Source organism: Nilaparvata lugens, chromosome 8, assembly GCF_014356525.2.
Source record: "Nilaparvata lugens isolate BPH chromosome 8, ASM1435652v1, whole genome shotgun sequence".
NCBI classification, from domain to species: Eukaryota; Metazoa; Arthropoda; class Insecta; order Hemiptera; family Delphacidae; genus Nilaparvata; species Nilaparvata lugens.
The window spans coordinates 48,174,500-48,191,883 of NC_052511.1; the positions used below are offsets into that span (position 1 = coordinate 48,174,500).

Below are 17,384 nucleotides of genomic sequence, written 5' to 3' on the forward strand. Positions count from 1 at the left end.
ATTTTGTGTTACCGTAACAGCATTTGATGAAGAAATATGATAAGGTTCAGTATTTGTTAAATACAAACAATATTGATATTGAGGGTAGGGGTAAAATAAAACATAATGGTGACCAACTCCCGAAGTGAAAATCAAACAAGAAAAAATATGAACAGGACAAAAAATTTATATTGTAGAAAATATGCTCATCTTTGGGGTGTAATTCCTTAAATTATTATTGATCACGTTACACTTGATTATGCTCAATACTCTATATCCTCTTGGCTTTTCTCTCCAATAGATCATGAGGTTGAACCCCCAAGCTAGAAGATCACGAGCCGCTACTGTGTGAGCGGTGTCTTATGATTGTATGTGTTTCATATCAGTGGTTTCATTTTCTCAGTGTGCATGGTATCGTTTGATTACATGTGTTTCTTATCAGTGATCTCAAGATCTCTGTATGAGCGGTGTCATATGATTTTATTTGTTTCATATCAGAGGCTTCATTTTCTCAGTGTGCACGGTATCATTTGATTACATTTGTTTCAAATCAGTAACATCAAGATCTCTGTGTGAGCGGTGTCATATGATTTTATTTGTTTCATATCACTGGCTTCATTTTCTCAGTGTGCACGGTATCGTTTGATTACATGTGTTTCTTATCAGTGACCTCAAGATCTCTGTGTGAGCGGTGTCATATATGATTTTTTGTTTCAAATCAGCGGCTTCATTTTCTCAGTGTGCACGGTATCATTTGGTTAAGCTTGTTTCAAATCAGTAACCTTAAGATCTCTGTGTGAGCGGTGTCATATGATTTTATTTGTTTCATATCAGCGGCTTCATTTTCTCAGTGTGCTCAGTATCGTTTGATTACATGTGTTTCTTATCAGTGACCTCAAGATCTCTGTGTGAGCCGAGTCATATGATTGTATGTGTTTCATCTAAGCAGTTTCATTTTCTCAGTGTGCACGGTTTCATTTTATTACATACATTTCATATCAGTAACCTCAGGATCTCTTTGTGCACGGTATCATTTGAATACATGTGTTTCATATCAGTAACCTCAGGTTCTCTGTGTGCACGGTATCATTTGATTACATGTGTTTCAAAACGGTGACCTCAGAATCTCAGTGTGCGCTACATCATTTGATTACATGAGTTTCAAATCGGCGACCTAAAAATCTCAGTGTACGAGGTGTCATCTGATTACATGAGTTTCAAATCGATGACCTCAAGAACTCAGTGTGCTAGGTTTCAACCGTTTACATGTGTTTCGTATCAGTGACCTCAAGATCTCTGTGTGAGCGGTGTCATATGATTGTATGTGTTTCATATCAGTGGTTTCATTTTTTCAGTGTGCAAGGTATCGTTTGATTACATGTGTTTCATACCAGTAACCTCAGGTTCTCTGTGTGCACGGTATCATTTGATTACATGTGTTTTATATCAGTAACCTCAGGATCTCAGTGTGCACGGTGTCATCTGTTCACATGTGTTTCAAATCAGTGACCTAAAAATCTTAGTGTTCGAGGTGTCAACTGATTACATGAGTTTCAAATCGATGACCTGAAGAACTCAGTGTGCTAGGTTTCATCTGGACACATGTGCTTCAAATCAGTGAGCCCAAGATCTCAGTGTGAGCGGTGTCATATGATTATATGTGTTCCATATCAGTGGTTTCATTTTCTCAGTGTGCATGGTATCATTTGGTTACATGTGTTCCATATCAGTAACCTCAAGATCGCTGTGTTCTCGGTATCATTTGATTACATGTGTTTCATATCATTAGCCTCAAGATATCTGTGTGCACGGAATCATCTGATTACATGAGTCTCAAATCGGCGAGCTCAGGATCTCAGTGTGAGCGGTTTCATATGATTATATGTGTTTCATATCAGTGGTTCCATTTTCTCAGTGTGCACGGTATCATTTGGTTACATGTGTTCCATATCAGTAACCTCAAGATCGCTGTGTGCTCGGTATCATTTGATTACATGTGTTTCATATCAGTAACCTAAGGATCTCAGTGTGCACGGTATCATTTGATTACATGAGTTTCATATCAGTGACCTCAAGATCTCAATGTGCACGATGGCATATGATTACATGTGTTTCAAATCGGTGACCTGAAGATCTCAGTGTGAGCTGTGTCATACGATTACATTAGTTTCAAATCAGTGGTCTCAAATTCTCAGTGTGAACGGTGTCGTTTGATAGTGTATGTTTAATATTGCACACACTATATCACAAGTGGTCCTAGTTTGACCACAAGTAATTCTAGACAATTGCTTACTGTGGGTTGTACTGTATATGAGTGTGTGTTTGAGTGCCACTAAAGCTTCTTAGCTCATATTTCATTGATTAGGCAATACACCACTAGCTATGAACAGAGAGTATAGAATTAACCATTCTATATTTTTATTGAGTATTGAATGTTACATTTTAAACTCTATGGTTACAAACGTGAAATGGTCAAGTTTCATGAATGAATTCCTTAAATGGATGGTGAAATTGATAGTAGTATTCCATCCTTGTTTTCTTTGAGAGAATGTGATGCTATTTGAAATCGTGCAAGTAGGAGATCAGTGTTTTTCATAGCTTTGAGAATTTTGTTTCATTGATGTCTCAATGAATATGATTGGAATTTCAACTGTAGAACTGAATCTTTTCAGATTATGACTATCTGGAATATTTATCGAGTCGGGTGGTTTTGCCGTTCATAAATGGAGTAGACGCAGTAAGAAGAAGAAAAGGACGGATAGGAGCAGTAGAATTGATGATAAGAAGAGGAAGAGAATGTGAATGAGAACGACTTGATATTGTTAAAACTAGGCACTGGTTTTTTAAAATCAATTTTAGATACTTTCCACTTCTTCTTCTTCTTCTTCTTCTTCTTCTTCTTCTTCTTCTTCTTCTTCTTCTTCTTCTTCTTCTTCTTCTCCTGTTTTCTTCTTCTTCTCATTCTTGTTCTTGTTCTTGTTCTTCTTCTCTTCTTCTTCTTCTTCTTCTTCTTCTTCTTTGTTTTCTTCTTCTTCTTCTTCGTTCTTCTTCTTCTTCTTCTTCTCCTTCTTCTTCTGCTTCTTCTTCTTCTTCTTCTTCTTCTTCTTCTTCTTCTTCTTCTTCTTCTTCTACTCCTATCTTGTTTTTTACCTATATAATATAAATTAATTGATCTGTTCATTTATTTATTCATATTTATCTATTTTCATGTTACAGCGAACGTTTTCTAGTGGTAGACGACATGAACTCTCTAAAACAAAAGCAACAGGTGGCATTCCACATTTGCCACGAACTGGCCCATCAGTGGTTCGGAAACCTCGTAACCATGGAGTGGTGGAACCAGGTCTGGCTCAACGAAGGGTTCGCTGAGTTCTTCCAGTATTTCCTCCTAGATATGGTGAGTTTTCCACCTTAATTCACTCATAAACACTCATTTATTACCTTATTTTCAAAGCAAAGTGATAAGTTTTCATATTAAATAAAAAGACTAGGAAATAATTATTATTTAATGAAATTCCAATTAAATGCTGTAAATCACCCTGAAGACTTCTGCTACTGCAATTATTGACAACAGGGTTAACAGCTAGATGGAATTTCGATGAGCGCTACTATACAAAAATTATTTGTCAGCTCGGGAACCGAACCCGGTACCTCCTTATTGACGGTCAGGAATGCTTCAATTTCCATTGCTTGAATTTCCATCTAGCTGTTTACCCTGTTGTCAATATCTGCAGTAGCAGAAGTCTTCGGGGTGATTTACAGCATTTAATTGGAATTTCGTTTAGATAATAGTTATTCATCAATTAGCATTAGAACAAATTTAACTTCCAATTTATTTCCATCTGTAGACTAAGAAATTGTCAAAAACTAGACCTACAGATTTCGTTGAAAGTTACCATTTTCGAAACCGATACCGGTCTTTCTAACTTTCAAAAAAATCTGGAGTTTTAGACAAGTTCTTAGTCTTTTTATTCAATATGATTAATAAATTACACAATATCAACTTCTCAACTTCACAAAAAGTGATAAATTTTCATAATTGAGATAAAATATTTTGTTGATTGATTATAATATTTCTACATTTTCAAAATAATGTTCTTGCAACGTTGCACAGATAGAAAAAGAGAGCGCTATCTGCTTTGTTGGATAATAAACAAGTATAACAATACCAATGTTAATCAAATACTGCCATTATAATGTTGGCCTCACTATAGCAGAGGTTTTTATTGGATCTGTAAACCGAAATAAAAATGGTAAATAAAGACATGTTGATTTCAAAAAGAATATAACCTACGATAATTTACAAAGTAATTATACAAAAGATTGTAAATCCTATTATATTGAGCGAGCAATTTCTGTATTTATATATCTGGTTATTTTTATATCTGGTTATTTATGTTTAACGGATCTCAAAAACGGCTCTAACAATTTCCACGAAATTTGGAACATAGTAGGTTTATGATAAAAAAATTCGATTGCACTAGGTATCATCCTTGGGAAAACTCGCTGAACGACATTAAAAGGATAATTCATCCTTGGCTGAAACAGCTGAGACTTTCGTCGTCATTGGATAGTAAAAAAGTGAGTGAGCGAGTGAGTATGTGAGAAATCAAAATATATCGCATACCCGAAATTCATAAGATGACGTATAGCCATCTGTGAAATATAAACACGTTCATTTTAGAGAATTGTGTTCTGTTTATTAATAAATATAAATCTGGTGTGGCGCACTCACACAACTTTCCTTGCCGTTATGAAAATTGATCACCTGACGCTAGTGTTCACGCGCATCTTAAGTCCACTATTCAAAGATTTGAGCCAGCTGGTGACAGGGCAATAACGCTGGAGACACACATGAGGTCTGGATATCTCTTCATAGTGAATGATTTAATAGAATCAACAATAATTTGCAATTGAATAATCACATTTTCTCGAATTTGAAGCTTATTTTCAATTTTAGGTGAAATTGTAGAGATTTTCATGCTCAATCTACTCCACTTGATTTTTTTCGTTTCAATTGTATCTGAAGCCTGATAATTGGGAATCTATCTGCATTGATGGGGCGAAGCTCCTGAAATTTTTACAGATATGGGACTTGTGGCAGTTGATAGAGCTTATCGATGACTATTTTAGGAGTGAATTTTATCAAAATCGTTGGAGCCGTTTCCGAGAAAATCACGAAAAACCCTGTTTTTGACAACATTTTCGCCATTTTTGCCACCATCTTGAATTGCATTTGATCGAAATTGTTCGTGGTGGATCCTTATAGTGTAAGGACCTTAAGTTCCAAATTTCAAGTCATTCCGTTAATTGGGAGATGAGATATCGTGTACACAGACGCACATACACTCATACACACACACACACACACACACACACACACACACACACACACACACACCCACATACAGACCCATCCCAAAAACCATTTTTTTGGACTCAGGGGACCTTGAAACGTATAGAATTTAGAAATTGGGGTACCTTAATTTTTTTCGGAAAGCAATACTTTCCTTACCTAGGTAATAGGGCAAGGAAAGTAAAAATAACGATCGAAGCTCTCAGTGCCTCGATATTGGAAGTAGATTGATGAAAAAGCAATTTGTAATATAATAACTATAGATAATAATTATATTGTTATGCATCTACATAAATTGGCGGAGCTTTGGACTTATCAATGTCCATTCTTCGGAAAGAATATTAAAAATATCCTCCCCACTAACTCTCTACCAAAACGTTAATTTCGTTATTTAAACTAAGGATTTATTATTAATGGAAATATTGTAAAAGTTTTAATCAATATGAATATTGAAGAGAAAAAAAACAGAAAATTGATAAAGTAAAATAATTATATAGGTAGATAAGATCAAATAATTGATTAATAAAATGAAGTAGGCTGAAAGTAGATCAGGGTTATCAACTTTCAGTAATATACAGCATTATGCAGTGGATAATTGAAATAACATGAGTTTATATAATATATATATATATATATACAATTCGTTCTATAACATGGTTTAAAGGTTTGTATTTGTGGGATGGGTGGGGGATGGTTGTCATGTGATCGTTCTAGGGCCGGACAGTTTCAGTCATTTGTTCCAAAAGATGTTTTTTTAAAGTCAGGATGAAGCTCGCTCGGCTCTCGATGGACCTGATAGAAACAGGAAGTGCATTCCATGCACGACAGGCACTGACTAAGAAGGATTTTGTGAAAATAGTAGTTCGATGATTGGGTATCCTTAAAGTACTTTCTCCGGTTCTAGTATGTGAAGCATCTATCCTCCTACCTTCAGAGACAAATTTGAAATCATCTTTAAAATAGTTCGGATTACCGTATTTCAAGATATCTCTAACAAGCTTGACTATTCGAAAAAGCCTCTGATCGGGAAGCTTTAATGTTGAACTAGCAATGTGGGCTGGGGTGATATGATCATGGCGTTGGAGAGAGTAGACGAAACGTAGACAATAATTTTGGCAACGCTGTAGTTTATCATTCAGAGTGACTTGCATATCGTTAAGAACAGAATTACAATACATTAAATGTGGGAAGATGAGAGATTGAACCAATAATAATTTAATGTTTCTAGGGAGGATATCGTGCATTTTCTTCAATGCATGCATGGCTGAGAATACCTTTTTACAAGTTTTGTTCACTTGTTCTGACCAGTCAAGAGTATATTCATAATAATGCCTAAATTTTTAACTGAGCTACAGTAAGGAATGTCATTACCGTCTACACTAATTTTGTGAATCGATTCAAGGTCAATATTGTTTATAAGACGAGAATATCCAATTATAATGGGTTGTGTTTTGATGGGATTAAGCTTAAGGCCATTTTTCTTTGTCCATTCCACTATCGAATTGATATCCTGATTCATTATTCCAACTGTTTCATTAATTTTTGTTATGGGACAGCTTAAATAGATTTGAAGGTCGTCTGCATAAGTATGCAGAATTTGATAATGGAAGAAAGGTCATTAGCATACAAAGTGAAGAGGAGAGGGCCTAAAATTGAACCTTGTGGTACTCCATGCATAACGTTTTTCCAAGTTGACTTTTTGTCACCGACAGATACACATTGTTTCCTACCTAATAGATAGGATTTAAACCAAACTAACGAGTTGTGACTGAAACCAAGAATAGCCAACTTATTCAGAAGGACTGTATGATCAACAGTATCGAATGCTTTAGAAAAATCAAATAGGGTGAGGATGGTGCATTTTCTTTGGTCCATAGCTAACCTTATATCATCAGTGACACGAAGCAGAGCTGTCTCAGTTGAATGGAATTTTCTAAATCCTCCTTGTCACATAAGGTGCATGTTTGTCATACAAAGTCAAAGTCCAATTCTCGAAAGTCTTGACCATGTCATCAACTGAGGGTAATGCTTCAATTTGATGCCATGGAGTCTGAGCCACATCAGTCAGGAAGGCGGCTTCATCAAAGTTTTTGAAGTCTCTATAAGTGATAATTTTCTGTTCTGGCTTAGGTATCTTATGAGAGGGAGAGTGAGTGAGTGAGAGTTTGTTGAGGGAGTTAGAGGAAATAAAAGAATAAGAGAGTGAAAAGGTGATTGAGTAAGGGAGTGAGTGAGAGAGAAAGAGTGAGTGATAGTGTAAGGGAGGGAGTGTGAGTGAGAGAGAGTGAGCATGAGAGAGTTTGTTGAGGGAGTGAGAGGAAGTAGGAGAATAAGGGAGTAAAAGGGTGATTGAGTAAGGGAGTGAGTGAGAGAGAATGAGGGAGTGCAAGTGAGAGAGAGAGAGTGAATGAGAGAGTTTGTTGAGGGATTGATTGATTGATTGAGTACTTTATTTATGTAGATTACAATATATACTGGCTTATACACTTATATACAATAGCTTACAATACAGCAAAATTATAGTTAAATTCACATAATATAGACTAAGAAAATAATTATTGAACTGTATATGATATGAAAAAGCAATTTGTAATATAAATAACTATGGATATTGTCATGCATTATGGATATTGTTATATTGTTATGCATCTACATAAATTGGCGGAGCTTTGGACACACCAATGTCCATTTTTCGGAAAGAATATTAAAAATATCCTTCCCACTAACTCTCTACCAAAAGTAGTGAGAGGAAGTAAGAGAATAAGGGAGTGGAAGGGGAAGTGAGTAAGGGAGAGAGTGTGTAGAAGAGAGGGATCGAGAGAGAGCGTGAGTGTGAAGGAGAGACTGCGAGTGTGTGAGGGAGATTAGATTAGATTAGATTGGATTTCTTTATCTATGTATGTTACAATATTTACTGACTTAAACACTAATTTACATTAAATGACGATAATGCTAGTTATTCAACGACTTTCACAAAGTATAGATAATAAATAAATAATTAATCAATGAGAATAAAGATTGAATGCAATTAGAATAAAGATAATATAATAATGTGATGTAACTTCATAAATCGGCGGTGTTTCAACAAATAATTGTCGATTCTCTAAGAAGGATATACAATATCCTTCTCATTAACACACGACCGGTTTGTGATGGAATAGAGCTGTTGGGAATATTATAACATGTGAATATGTGATTTGAATCTTAGAAATGGGATGAATGGATGATATTAGAATGAGTAATAGTGAATACAATATTGCATTAATTATTCAAAATAGATAAATGGAACAAACGTTATAAGGTGTGATTTAAATAAGTTTCAGGAATTGATTGAGTAATAGTTACGATATACAATACTAAAAGAACAGAAAATGTTGAGATGAGATGATGAATATGTATTATGGGAGGGAGTGTGAGTGATTGATTGATTGATTGAGTACTTTATTTATGTAGATAACAATATATACTGGTTGATACACTTATATACAATACAGCAATATTATAGATGAATTTACAAATATAGACTAAGAAATATTTTGAGCTGTATATGAATTGAAAAAAGCATTTGTAATAACTATATATAAATAGATAATATTGTTATGCTCTACATAAATTGGCGGAGCTTTGGACATATCATGTCCATTCTTCGGGAAGAATATTCGAAGTATCCTTCCCACTAACTCTCTACCGAAACGTTAATTTCATCAATTCAACCAAGGATTTATTTATAAAAGTAAGAGTATATAAGTGGAAGAGTAATTATATTGTTTGTTTTTAAATAGAGAAGACAAGTTTTGTTGATTCTAGTACCTAACAGTTCTCTTCGCGACAGGGATGTAGTAATTGTTATTTAGAGGTTTATAATTTTTCTAAATGACTAAAACTATTTGCTGGTAACTCCCATAAAGGAATCCTCGGGAGTACCTAATTTCTCTGATAAGGAAGCAATTGTAATGATTATTTTGTTATATAATTTCATTGAAAATTGAAATGTTTCTTCATACTGTTATGTTATATGTTTTCATTTGAAATTGTAATTGTGATTTTTCCTTTTACGAGAATAATTATTATTATTATTATTATTATTATTATTATTATTTATTTATTATATATTATTATTATTATTATTATTATTATATTATTATTATTATTATTATTAATTATTATTATTATTATTATTATTAAGAGAGAGTGCGAGAGGGTGAGAGTGAGAGAGAGAGAGGGAGTGTGAGAGAGTGAGAGAGTTTGTTGAGGAAGTGAGAGGAAGTAAGAGAATAATGGAGTGAAAGGGTGATTGAGTAAGGGAGTGAGTGAGAGAGAATGAGAGAGAGTGCGAGAGGGTGTGAGTGAGAGTGAGGAAGGGAGGAAGTGAGAGAGAGTGTAAGAGAGTGAGAGAGTTTGTTGAGGGAGTTAGAGGAAGTAAGAGAATAAGGGAGGTGGATGGATGAGTAAGTTAGTGAGTGAGAGATTGAGTGAAAGAGAGAGTGAAAGTGTAAGGGAGAGAGAGAGATAACGAGAGAGAACCTCCAGAATAATAATTAAGAAAAGATAAGTGTTGAGTTCACGCTAACGATCTTGGGGTGATGCGGTATCACGCAATACGCTATATGCCCATGCATTTATAATAGGGTGTTACTAATTGTATACCTGTATTTATCTGCTCCGTATAAAATTATATGCTAGTAAAGCCGGGTTAAAAATAGATTTACGTCCCTATTTTATTATGGGGGAATACAATGGTAGGTTCGTGAGATAGGGTACAAAGTATAGGGTACGTATATTCATAGAAAACTTCTATACTGTTTCTAGATTTATATTCTATGGTATAGTATTAAAGGGTTGGAGTAAAACACAGTAGAATTAATTACAGTTGAAGATAATGAATATTTTTATTCAATTTTCATTTGTGGAATGGAATATTTCCCGTAGTGATAGCGTAGATTTGTGGATATGATAGGTGGAGGATAATAAATTTCCTCAATATTTTATGGTGGCGTAATATTTCATGAGGATGGAAAATTAACTAACTAGAGAATAGGATAATGAAAACTCTTATCTAGTGGGGACAAAGCTAGAATAAATGGTGATGGAAATGGTTAATTCTCTAAAATAAATAATTTTCTATAGCAGTATGGTGTGAAATAATATTTCTAGGAGTTATATTAACTAGAGAATAGGGGAACTGGCTAATGAAAAAGCTTGTCCATTGTAAGTTTAATTACAGAGGAATGAAATCGGGTCTTTCTGCCAGTTTATTATCTGACAGATTTGGTAGAATTATTTATTTCAGATATATTATTTTTCTAAATGGACAGGAAGGGAAATTAATATGGCATAACTCTCAGATTGAGGTTAGATAATCTGAGATAATTCTATCTCCTTCAATTATATTGAAAAAATGATAGGATATTTTATTATAATTCAATTTTATTTTGATAATAATATGAGGGAAAAATTTGCATTCATGACATTTATGACTCTCTCGTTAGATCTAATCATGAAGCATATCCATCTCCTCATATTTATTCTCCATTAGTCTTATTCAAAGACTTGTGGATCTCATATAATAGCATGCCAATAATATTCATAATCTCAAGATAGCATGCCAATAATAATGATAATTATTATTATGATAGCATGCCAAGAGCATCAACTGAATCTGGCAAAAAGATATTAGCGCATTTTGGAATAGAATATTTCGCACCTAGAGCAGAAAATGAGATTTTTCCGGCTCGAAATCGGTTTTCAAGTCCGAGGCCGTAGGCCATGGACTAGAAAAGATTGAGAGCCGGAAAAACATTTTTGCACGTGGTGCGAAACGCTATTTTTCGCCACACACAAAAAAAACAATATATATATATTATATATATATATATTTATATTATATATATATATATATATATTATATATATATATATACTACTACTAAGCACTTTCGAAAGCAGAAGTGGAAGGTGATAGTTCGAGCAAATCTGAGGTAATATGAATATCAGGAAATTGTCCAAGTATTTTTTTTCTTATTCTGATTTGTTTAAATAACCTAAAAGATTATGTTCAATTATGTGGGAGGTTGAGTTTATACTTTTTTTTATTCTTTCAAATGACAATAAGATGATATTATTATCCCTCTCATGGGATCATCCCTCTCATGGGATGTTTATCTCCTCTCATTGCCGCTGTTCTTTGCTCAAAACTTTTTATTTTTTCCTTTCATTTTTGAATTTTTCATTTGACACTTTCAATTTCAAATTACTTAGTATATGACGGTACTCGTCCCACCACAAGTTATGACTCATGTGGGACTATACCTTTATTGCTGGGTCAGAGCACTTTGATTGGGTATTGTGTAGGCTATTCATTACATGTTTATTTTCATTTATTTTTTCTAATGGAGTTTGTATTTTTTTTATCATGTAACTTATTTAATTTACGTTTTGCAAGATAAGACCTTCAAGACTTTGTGATTATTGGATTCTTCTGTATGTTCTATCGATTTAGTCATTCAACTATAGCTATTCATGTAGTTTAGCCTAGATCAAAAAATTTTGTTCTAATCATTAATCATTGTGTGCTGAATACCTCAATAAAGAATTATTGAATTGAATTGAATTATAAATGTTTTAATTATTGAATAATGAACACAAATAATGGAAAGTTTTTTGATGAGCTGTTTTTTGATCACCTTTCTTAATTCCATGTTAGCGGCTGGAAAGGGTTAGAAAGAAACCTGTTCTGACGTCAGACGAGAGTCGTCTGCAAACAATGTCTTTCAGATCTACGTAGGGACTGGAAAACAGCTGCTTTCTGTGCAGTGTGGCGAAAAATGTAATTGTTTTTGAACAGAAATGTATGTTGGCATATATATTCTAACTCGTAGATATGATAGATGAATATCGGGGCACCGAGCTTCGCTCGTAATATTTTTATTGATGAACAGAACACAATTCTTTAGAATGATTGGGGACGGTCTTAAAGTGCGTACAGATATACGCGCCGTGAACATGAGCAATTCACTTTTAATCAGCTGACTATATCTGTATTTTTACAGAAACGGTAAGATATAGATATAAACAGCTTGGCATCAGCTGATTTAAAGTGAATTGCTCATGTTCGCGGCGCGTAAATCTGTACGCACCTTAACAGTTACAGCCCAAATCTGTTTCTTCCCTGAGTTTTGATTTATACACTATAAATATAGTCCAAAAAGTACACTTGAATTAAGGTACAATTTTCAGTCCAAACATTTGAAAACAGAGAAGTTATAATCTAGATTGTTAACAAATCAAATTGAATAACAAAATAACACTCACCAATCACTCAAAACTATAAATTGTGATTAACTCTGATTCAGAATGATATACCATGTCATATCATACTATTTTGATCAAGGTGATTGAAATTTCTATATTGTATTTCTCGTGAGATAGGCTGATTTATTCAAGAGCTGAACATAATACTAACACGCATCTTCTGTTATCGACAGACGACTGAATTATCATCTGTTTTCCAAGGATGATTAATTATTATCCCTTTCATGTCCTTCAGCGAGTTTTCCTAGGGATAAGACCTAGTGCAATCGAATTTTCATATCATAAATCTACTATGTTCCAAATTTCGTGAAAATCGTTAGAGCCGTTTTCGAGATCCGTTGGACAAACAAATAACCAAGTATATAAATATATACAGAAATTGCTCGCTTAATATAATAGGATAGGATAAGGTCAAACAGATGATGTGGTCATGTGTCTGTCAAGTACAGTTCAATCTGATAGATTTCATGAGGATGGCAGAAAATCGAACATCCAATAATCGGTCTATGTGCCAGTTGCACAAAAGTCGGTTAAATTTTAACCGTGATTGATTCCAGGAGAACCAATCAGAGAAGCCGTCTTTTCAAAAACCCCTTCTCTGATTGGTTCTCGTGAAATTAATCACGGTCAACCCTACAGGTACACACTTTATGCACAGTAGACACACTGGGGTGTTGAACACCCAATTTAATTTTGCATTTTTCTTTGAAAAATATAGTAGTGGCAATACAAGTAATAAAAGTGTTTGATGAAAGTCCTACGTAAATGACACTCTGGGGTGTTAGACATCCCAAACAAAGAACAAGATGAGCTGGTGACCTTGTAGAATGCTATTACTGACTGGAAGTGGTGGAGAGTAGTTGACAATACTACAAACCTAATTTGGACTGGGCATAAATTCCCATCTGTTTGATATTGTCAACTGCAGAACAGAACAAAAAATCCCTGGTGAGTGAAACACCCCAGTGTGTCTCTTTAGGGTTAAAATTTAACCGGCTTTTGTGGAAACGGGATTATGTTATACAGCCTAGCTGGAGTTTTACTAAATAATTAGCAGACTTTTTCTTAGTTAGCATCATTAGTGATTGAATGAGTGACGTTGTTTGGTTGAAAAGGTCCTGGTTGGTCTGTGTGTAGCTGGAGCCCTCGTGGAGACTGATGGACATCTTCGTGGTGAATGAGGTGCAGAGTATGCTGACGCATGACGCGTTTCTCTTCACGCATCCGGTCACGCTGAACAAAGTGCGCTCTGTTATTGACATCGAGAAGGTCTTCGACAGCGTGTCTTACTTGAAAGGTGAGGTTATGGTCGAAGTCAAGGTTTATCTAGGTTGAGTTATGATTAAGGTACACTGTGTTGTAGCAAGAGGTAGTTCAAATAGTAGCAAGTAGTAGCTCAAATTGTAGCGAGAAGTAGTTTAAATTCTGTGTTGTAGCAAGGGGGAATTCAGATAGTAGCAACATGTAATGGAAGTAGTAGGCTATAGTGTGGTAGAAGCATGTAGTAAAATCTGCATCAAAAAAAGTTATAAAAGGTGAGGTCAAGGACGTGTCAAAACAAGATCCACCTAAGTGAATATTAACCTGAGTTAAATTGTTATTGAGAAACTCGTAAAAGTTCAGTTCTAATAAAAGGAGTCCGGTTCAGACTTCTGTGACAGCTGTGTAGAGAACATAGAATATCTAGAATACAGATAGTATATTAATTGATAGAATACATTCAGTTCATTCTATGCTAGACTGTTTCTTCTATGGTTGAGAGTCCTATTAGATTAAAGACCATTTGGATCAAGTTATACTAGGATTGAGATAGTTTGGTTGACATTCTACTGGAGTAAAGATTAAATCATGAAAAGTGCAAGGGCTTGCGTCCTTCAAAATTCTTCATTTCTTTCAAGATTTTTTTAATTCTCCATTCCTACAAAAAGTATAATATCTCCTCAATGATCATGAGAGGAAAAATGTTACTTTGAGCTTCTAATCGTAGATAAGATTCTGTCCGAAATAACGTTATGATTAGACTGAGCTCACATTGAGTGGAGGTCATCATTTAAGGCTTTTTATCATGGGTTAAGCTAGAGTAATGTTCAATAGTTAAGTGTAATGGCAATAGTTCACTTATGGAAATATCACCTCATAAAATGATATAGCTTGGTTCATCATTCAACATTTTCACTCACGGAAAGGATGCCTCAATTCATCTAAATTCTCGAATCTCAATGTTTATTGAGATCTTACTGTTCATAAGAATATTTCCGACTTCAGATAATGTTGTTGGCGACATGAATATATTTATTGAAATAACGTCAACATTCAAATCAATCAGTATATAAATTCGAATTAAAGTTTATGAAATTGTTTGGCATTCTCAAGGAAAATAATTCATGCAGTCTTTTATTTCAGGAGGAGCACTAGTAAGAATGCTCTACCACATCATGACACCTGACCTATTCCAGAAAGCTATCAGGGACTACCTTCAACAAAAGTGAGCATCATCTAGAAGTTAATATGAAGCATTATCTAGAATTTGATTGCAATTTAATGATGATAAATTCAAATGGGAATGTTTCAATTGAAAAACTATGGAATGACATTCTCTGGATAACAATTCACCAAATGAAGCAGGATTTTATTCCTCCCCGTTTTTGTATTGGAGTTTCATACAGCTTCGAATTCCAGGAATTGGTGGGTATCCAGAATTGAGTACCGTATACAGAGTGAGAGAGCCAATACTCTCTTCATAGGTTTAGTCCAGTTCACAAAATCCGTTTGAAAGGGAACGCTCTCGTATGTGGAATATTGATTACGCCCTTTGATCTCATCTACTGAGTCATTAGCAGATTGTGTGATTTGGAGTGGAAACTACCAGGAGTCTCTGATTATGATCTTTTATCAGCTTAACATGTTGTCTCGTTTTCATTATTCAATTTCATGAAAGAATCTTTTGCTGATTTGTGTGAACTATCATCATTTCCAAAGCACTCTTACAAACATGAACTTCAGCGAATCAAAAAAATGATAGGATAAGTTCACCAGATTGTTTGAAGTATTAGTTTGGTTGTATTGTGTTATCAGCTCTTATGTGACCTTCGTCAATCTATTATAATGAAAGATATTCCATTATTTCATTTCGCCTTAGAGTGACTAACCAATTTTTCATTATAATATTAATATATCATATAATTTTCATATACTAAATGGATGGATAATTAAAGTTTGAGACTCCCGATCACTTATTGTATTTTTTATTCAGTATTATCTTTAATTCTGAATAAGATTAATATCTTTTGATGCTTACTTACTATAGAGTATCAAGTTCATTTTATTTTAAATATAATTTAGTTTTATGATTTGAAGTTTTTTGAGATTTCCATTTTTCCCAATTTTCATTAACCCTATACCCTATTAATCAACCTTAGTTCATCTAATACCCCATACTCCTTTTTAAATTCCTAAACTCCCAGTTTCATGATTTTTTTTCCTTAGTTTATTTTGAAAGTTAGCATTCATTCTATTTAAGTATTTCATTATTTGTAGGCACCTGCTGTAAAATCTTTAAGGTTTAGCAGGACCAATTTTGTAATGAATTTTACTGAATAAAATGATTGATTGAAGAAAAGAATTGGCTATACATGTACGGGATCGGAAATACATGATTGGCACATCATCACTACATTATCACATATACATAAATGAACATATAATATATACATTATTTGTAATATATTCATACAACAGTAAATTAGAAGTTTCCAATTAATATTTCTCTATACCAAATATATAAAGTTATGTTGGCTAACATGTACCAATTCATATTCAATGTCTACCTTAACCTTTAAGCTTTAGTCAGCTTGAAAATGTGACTGTGTGGTCACGAAACCATGGTCCTGTACCAATTAAAACTGTGTGGAATTTGACAACATATGTGTGTTTTTATTCCATTATGGAACGGTTCTACAATATTGACTGTGACTCTTTACTAAATTAACTTGCAACTTATGATCAACCTGCAATTATACATGAAGATTCTGAATTCACCGAGGAAAGATGAAGGCCTATTATTATTTTCATGATTCAATTGATTATAATCATCACAATGGATAAGATAAATTTATTCAATTTTCAATGAAATATCAATAAAAGGCAAATCAAATAGTTTCCCTGTTATAAATTATTACATTTGTTAATACTTTCGAAATCAGCATTGGAATATGAAACTATATTCAATCTATATTTGTGCTTTCAAATAGAACCTTGCAAATAGGGATGTCAATCCCGGGACTGATTTCCAATCCCGGTATTTCGGGATTATCCAATATCAATCCCGGGATCCCGGGATTGGCAAAAATCAGTTTCATGCATTTCCAACCAATTGTTCCTCCTCAATTACATGTTCAGTAGCAGTGTGTGGAGATGAAAAAGGGCTCATTATAGAGGGATAGGATATTATTAAAATGAAAAAATACTTAGGAATGTTAAAATTTAACATCCGATTTCTATAAATGTTTCCAAGATTAGGAGTAGCTTTTTTATTTGATGTCCTACCTTCGATTAGGAAGATGACTCAGCAGAGTCTTTTTTATGTAGAACAAAAGCATTTCTATCCTACATCAGGACGAGATAGAGTTCAAACTTTTAACATTTCAAATACTGTAAATTGAATTAATATCACTTGAATTAATAACAGGATAGAATAATTTTGGTAAGACGCCATACTGACCAAAAAACACGAAAGCTGA

The 17,384-nt window shown here is 34.0% G+C and overlaps 1 protein-coding gene across 1 annotated transcript in view; it reads left to right on the top strand.

Moving 5' to 3' along the window:
- The first annotated feature begins 3,196 nt into the window (after positions 1-3,196).
- Positions 3,197-17,384, top strand: part of LOC120352771 (thyrotropin-releasing hormone-degrading ectoenzyme-like) — a 30,296-nt gene continuing 16,108 nt past the window's right edge. The window contains exons 1-3 of the mRNA XM_039434975.1: positions 3,197-3,376; positions 13,783-13,942; positions 15,049-15,130. The gene's annotated coding sequence lies outside the window, so the exon portion shown is untranslated. The remainder of the gene's footprint in view (positions 3,377-13,782; positions 13,943-15,048; positions 15,131-17,384) is intronic.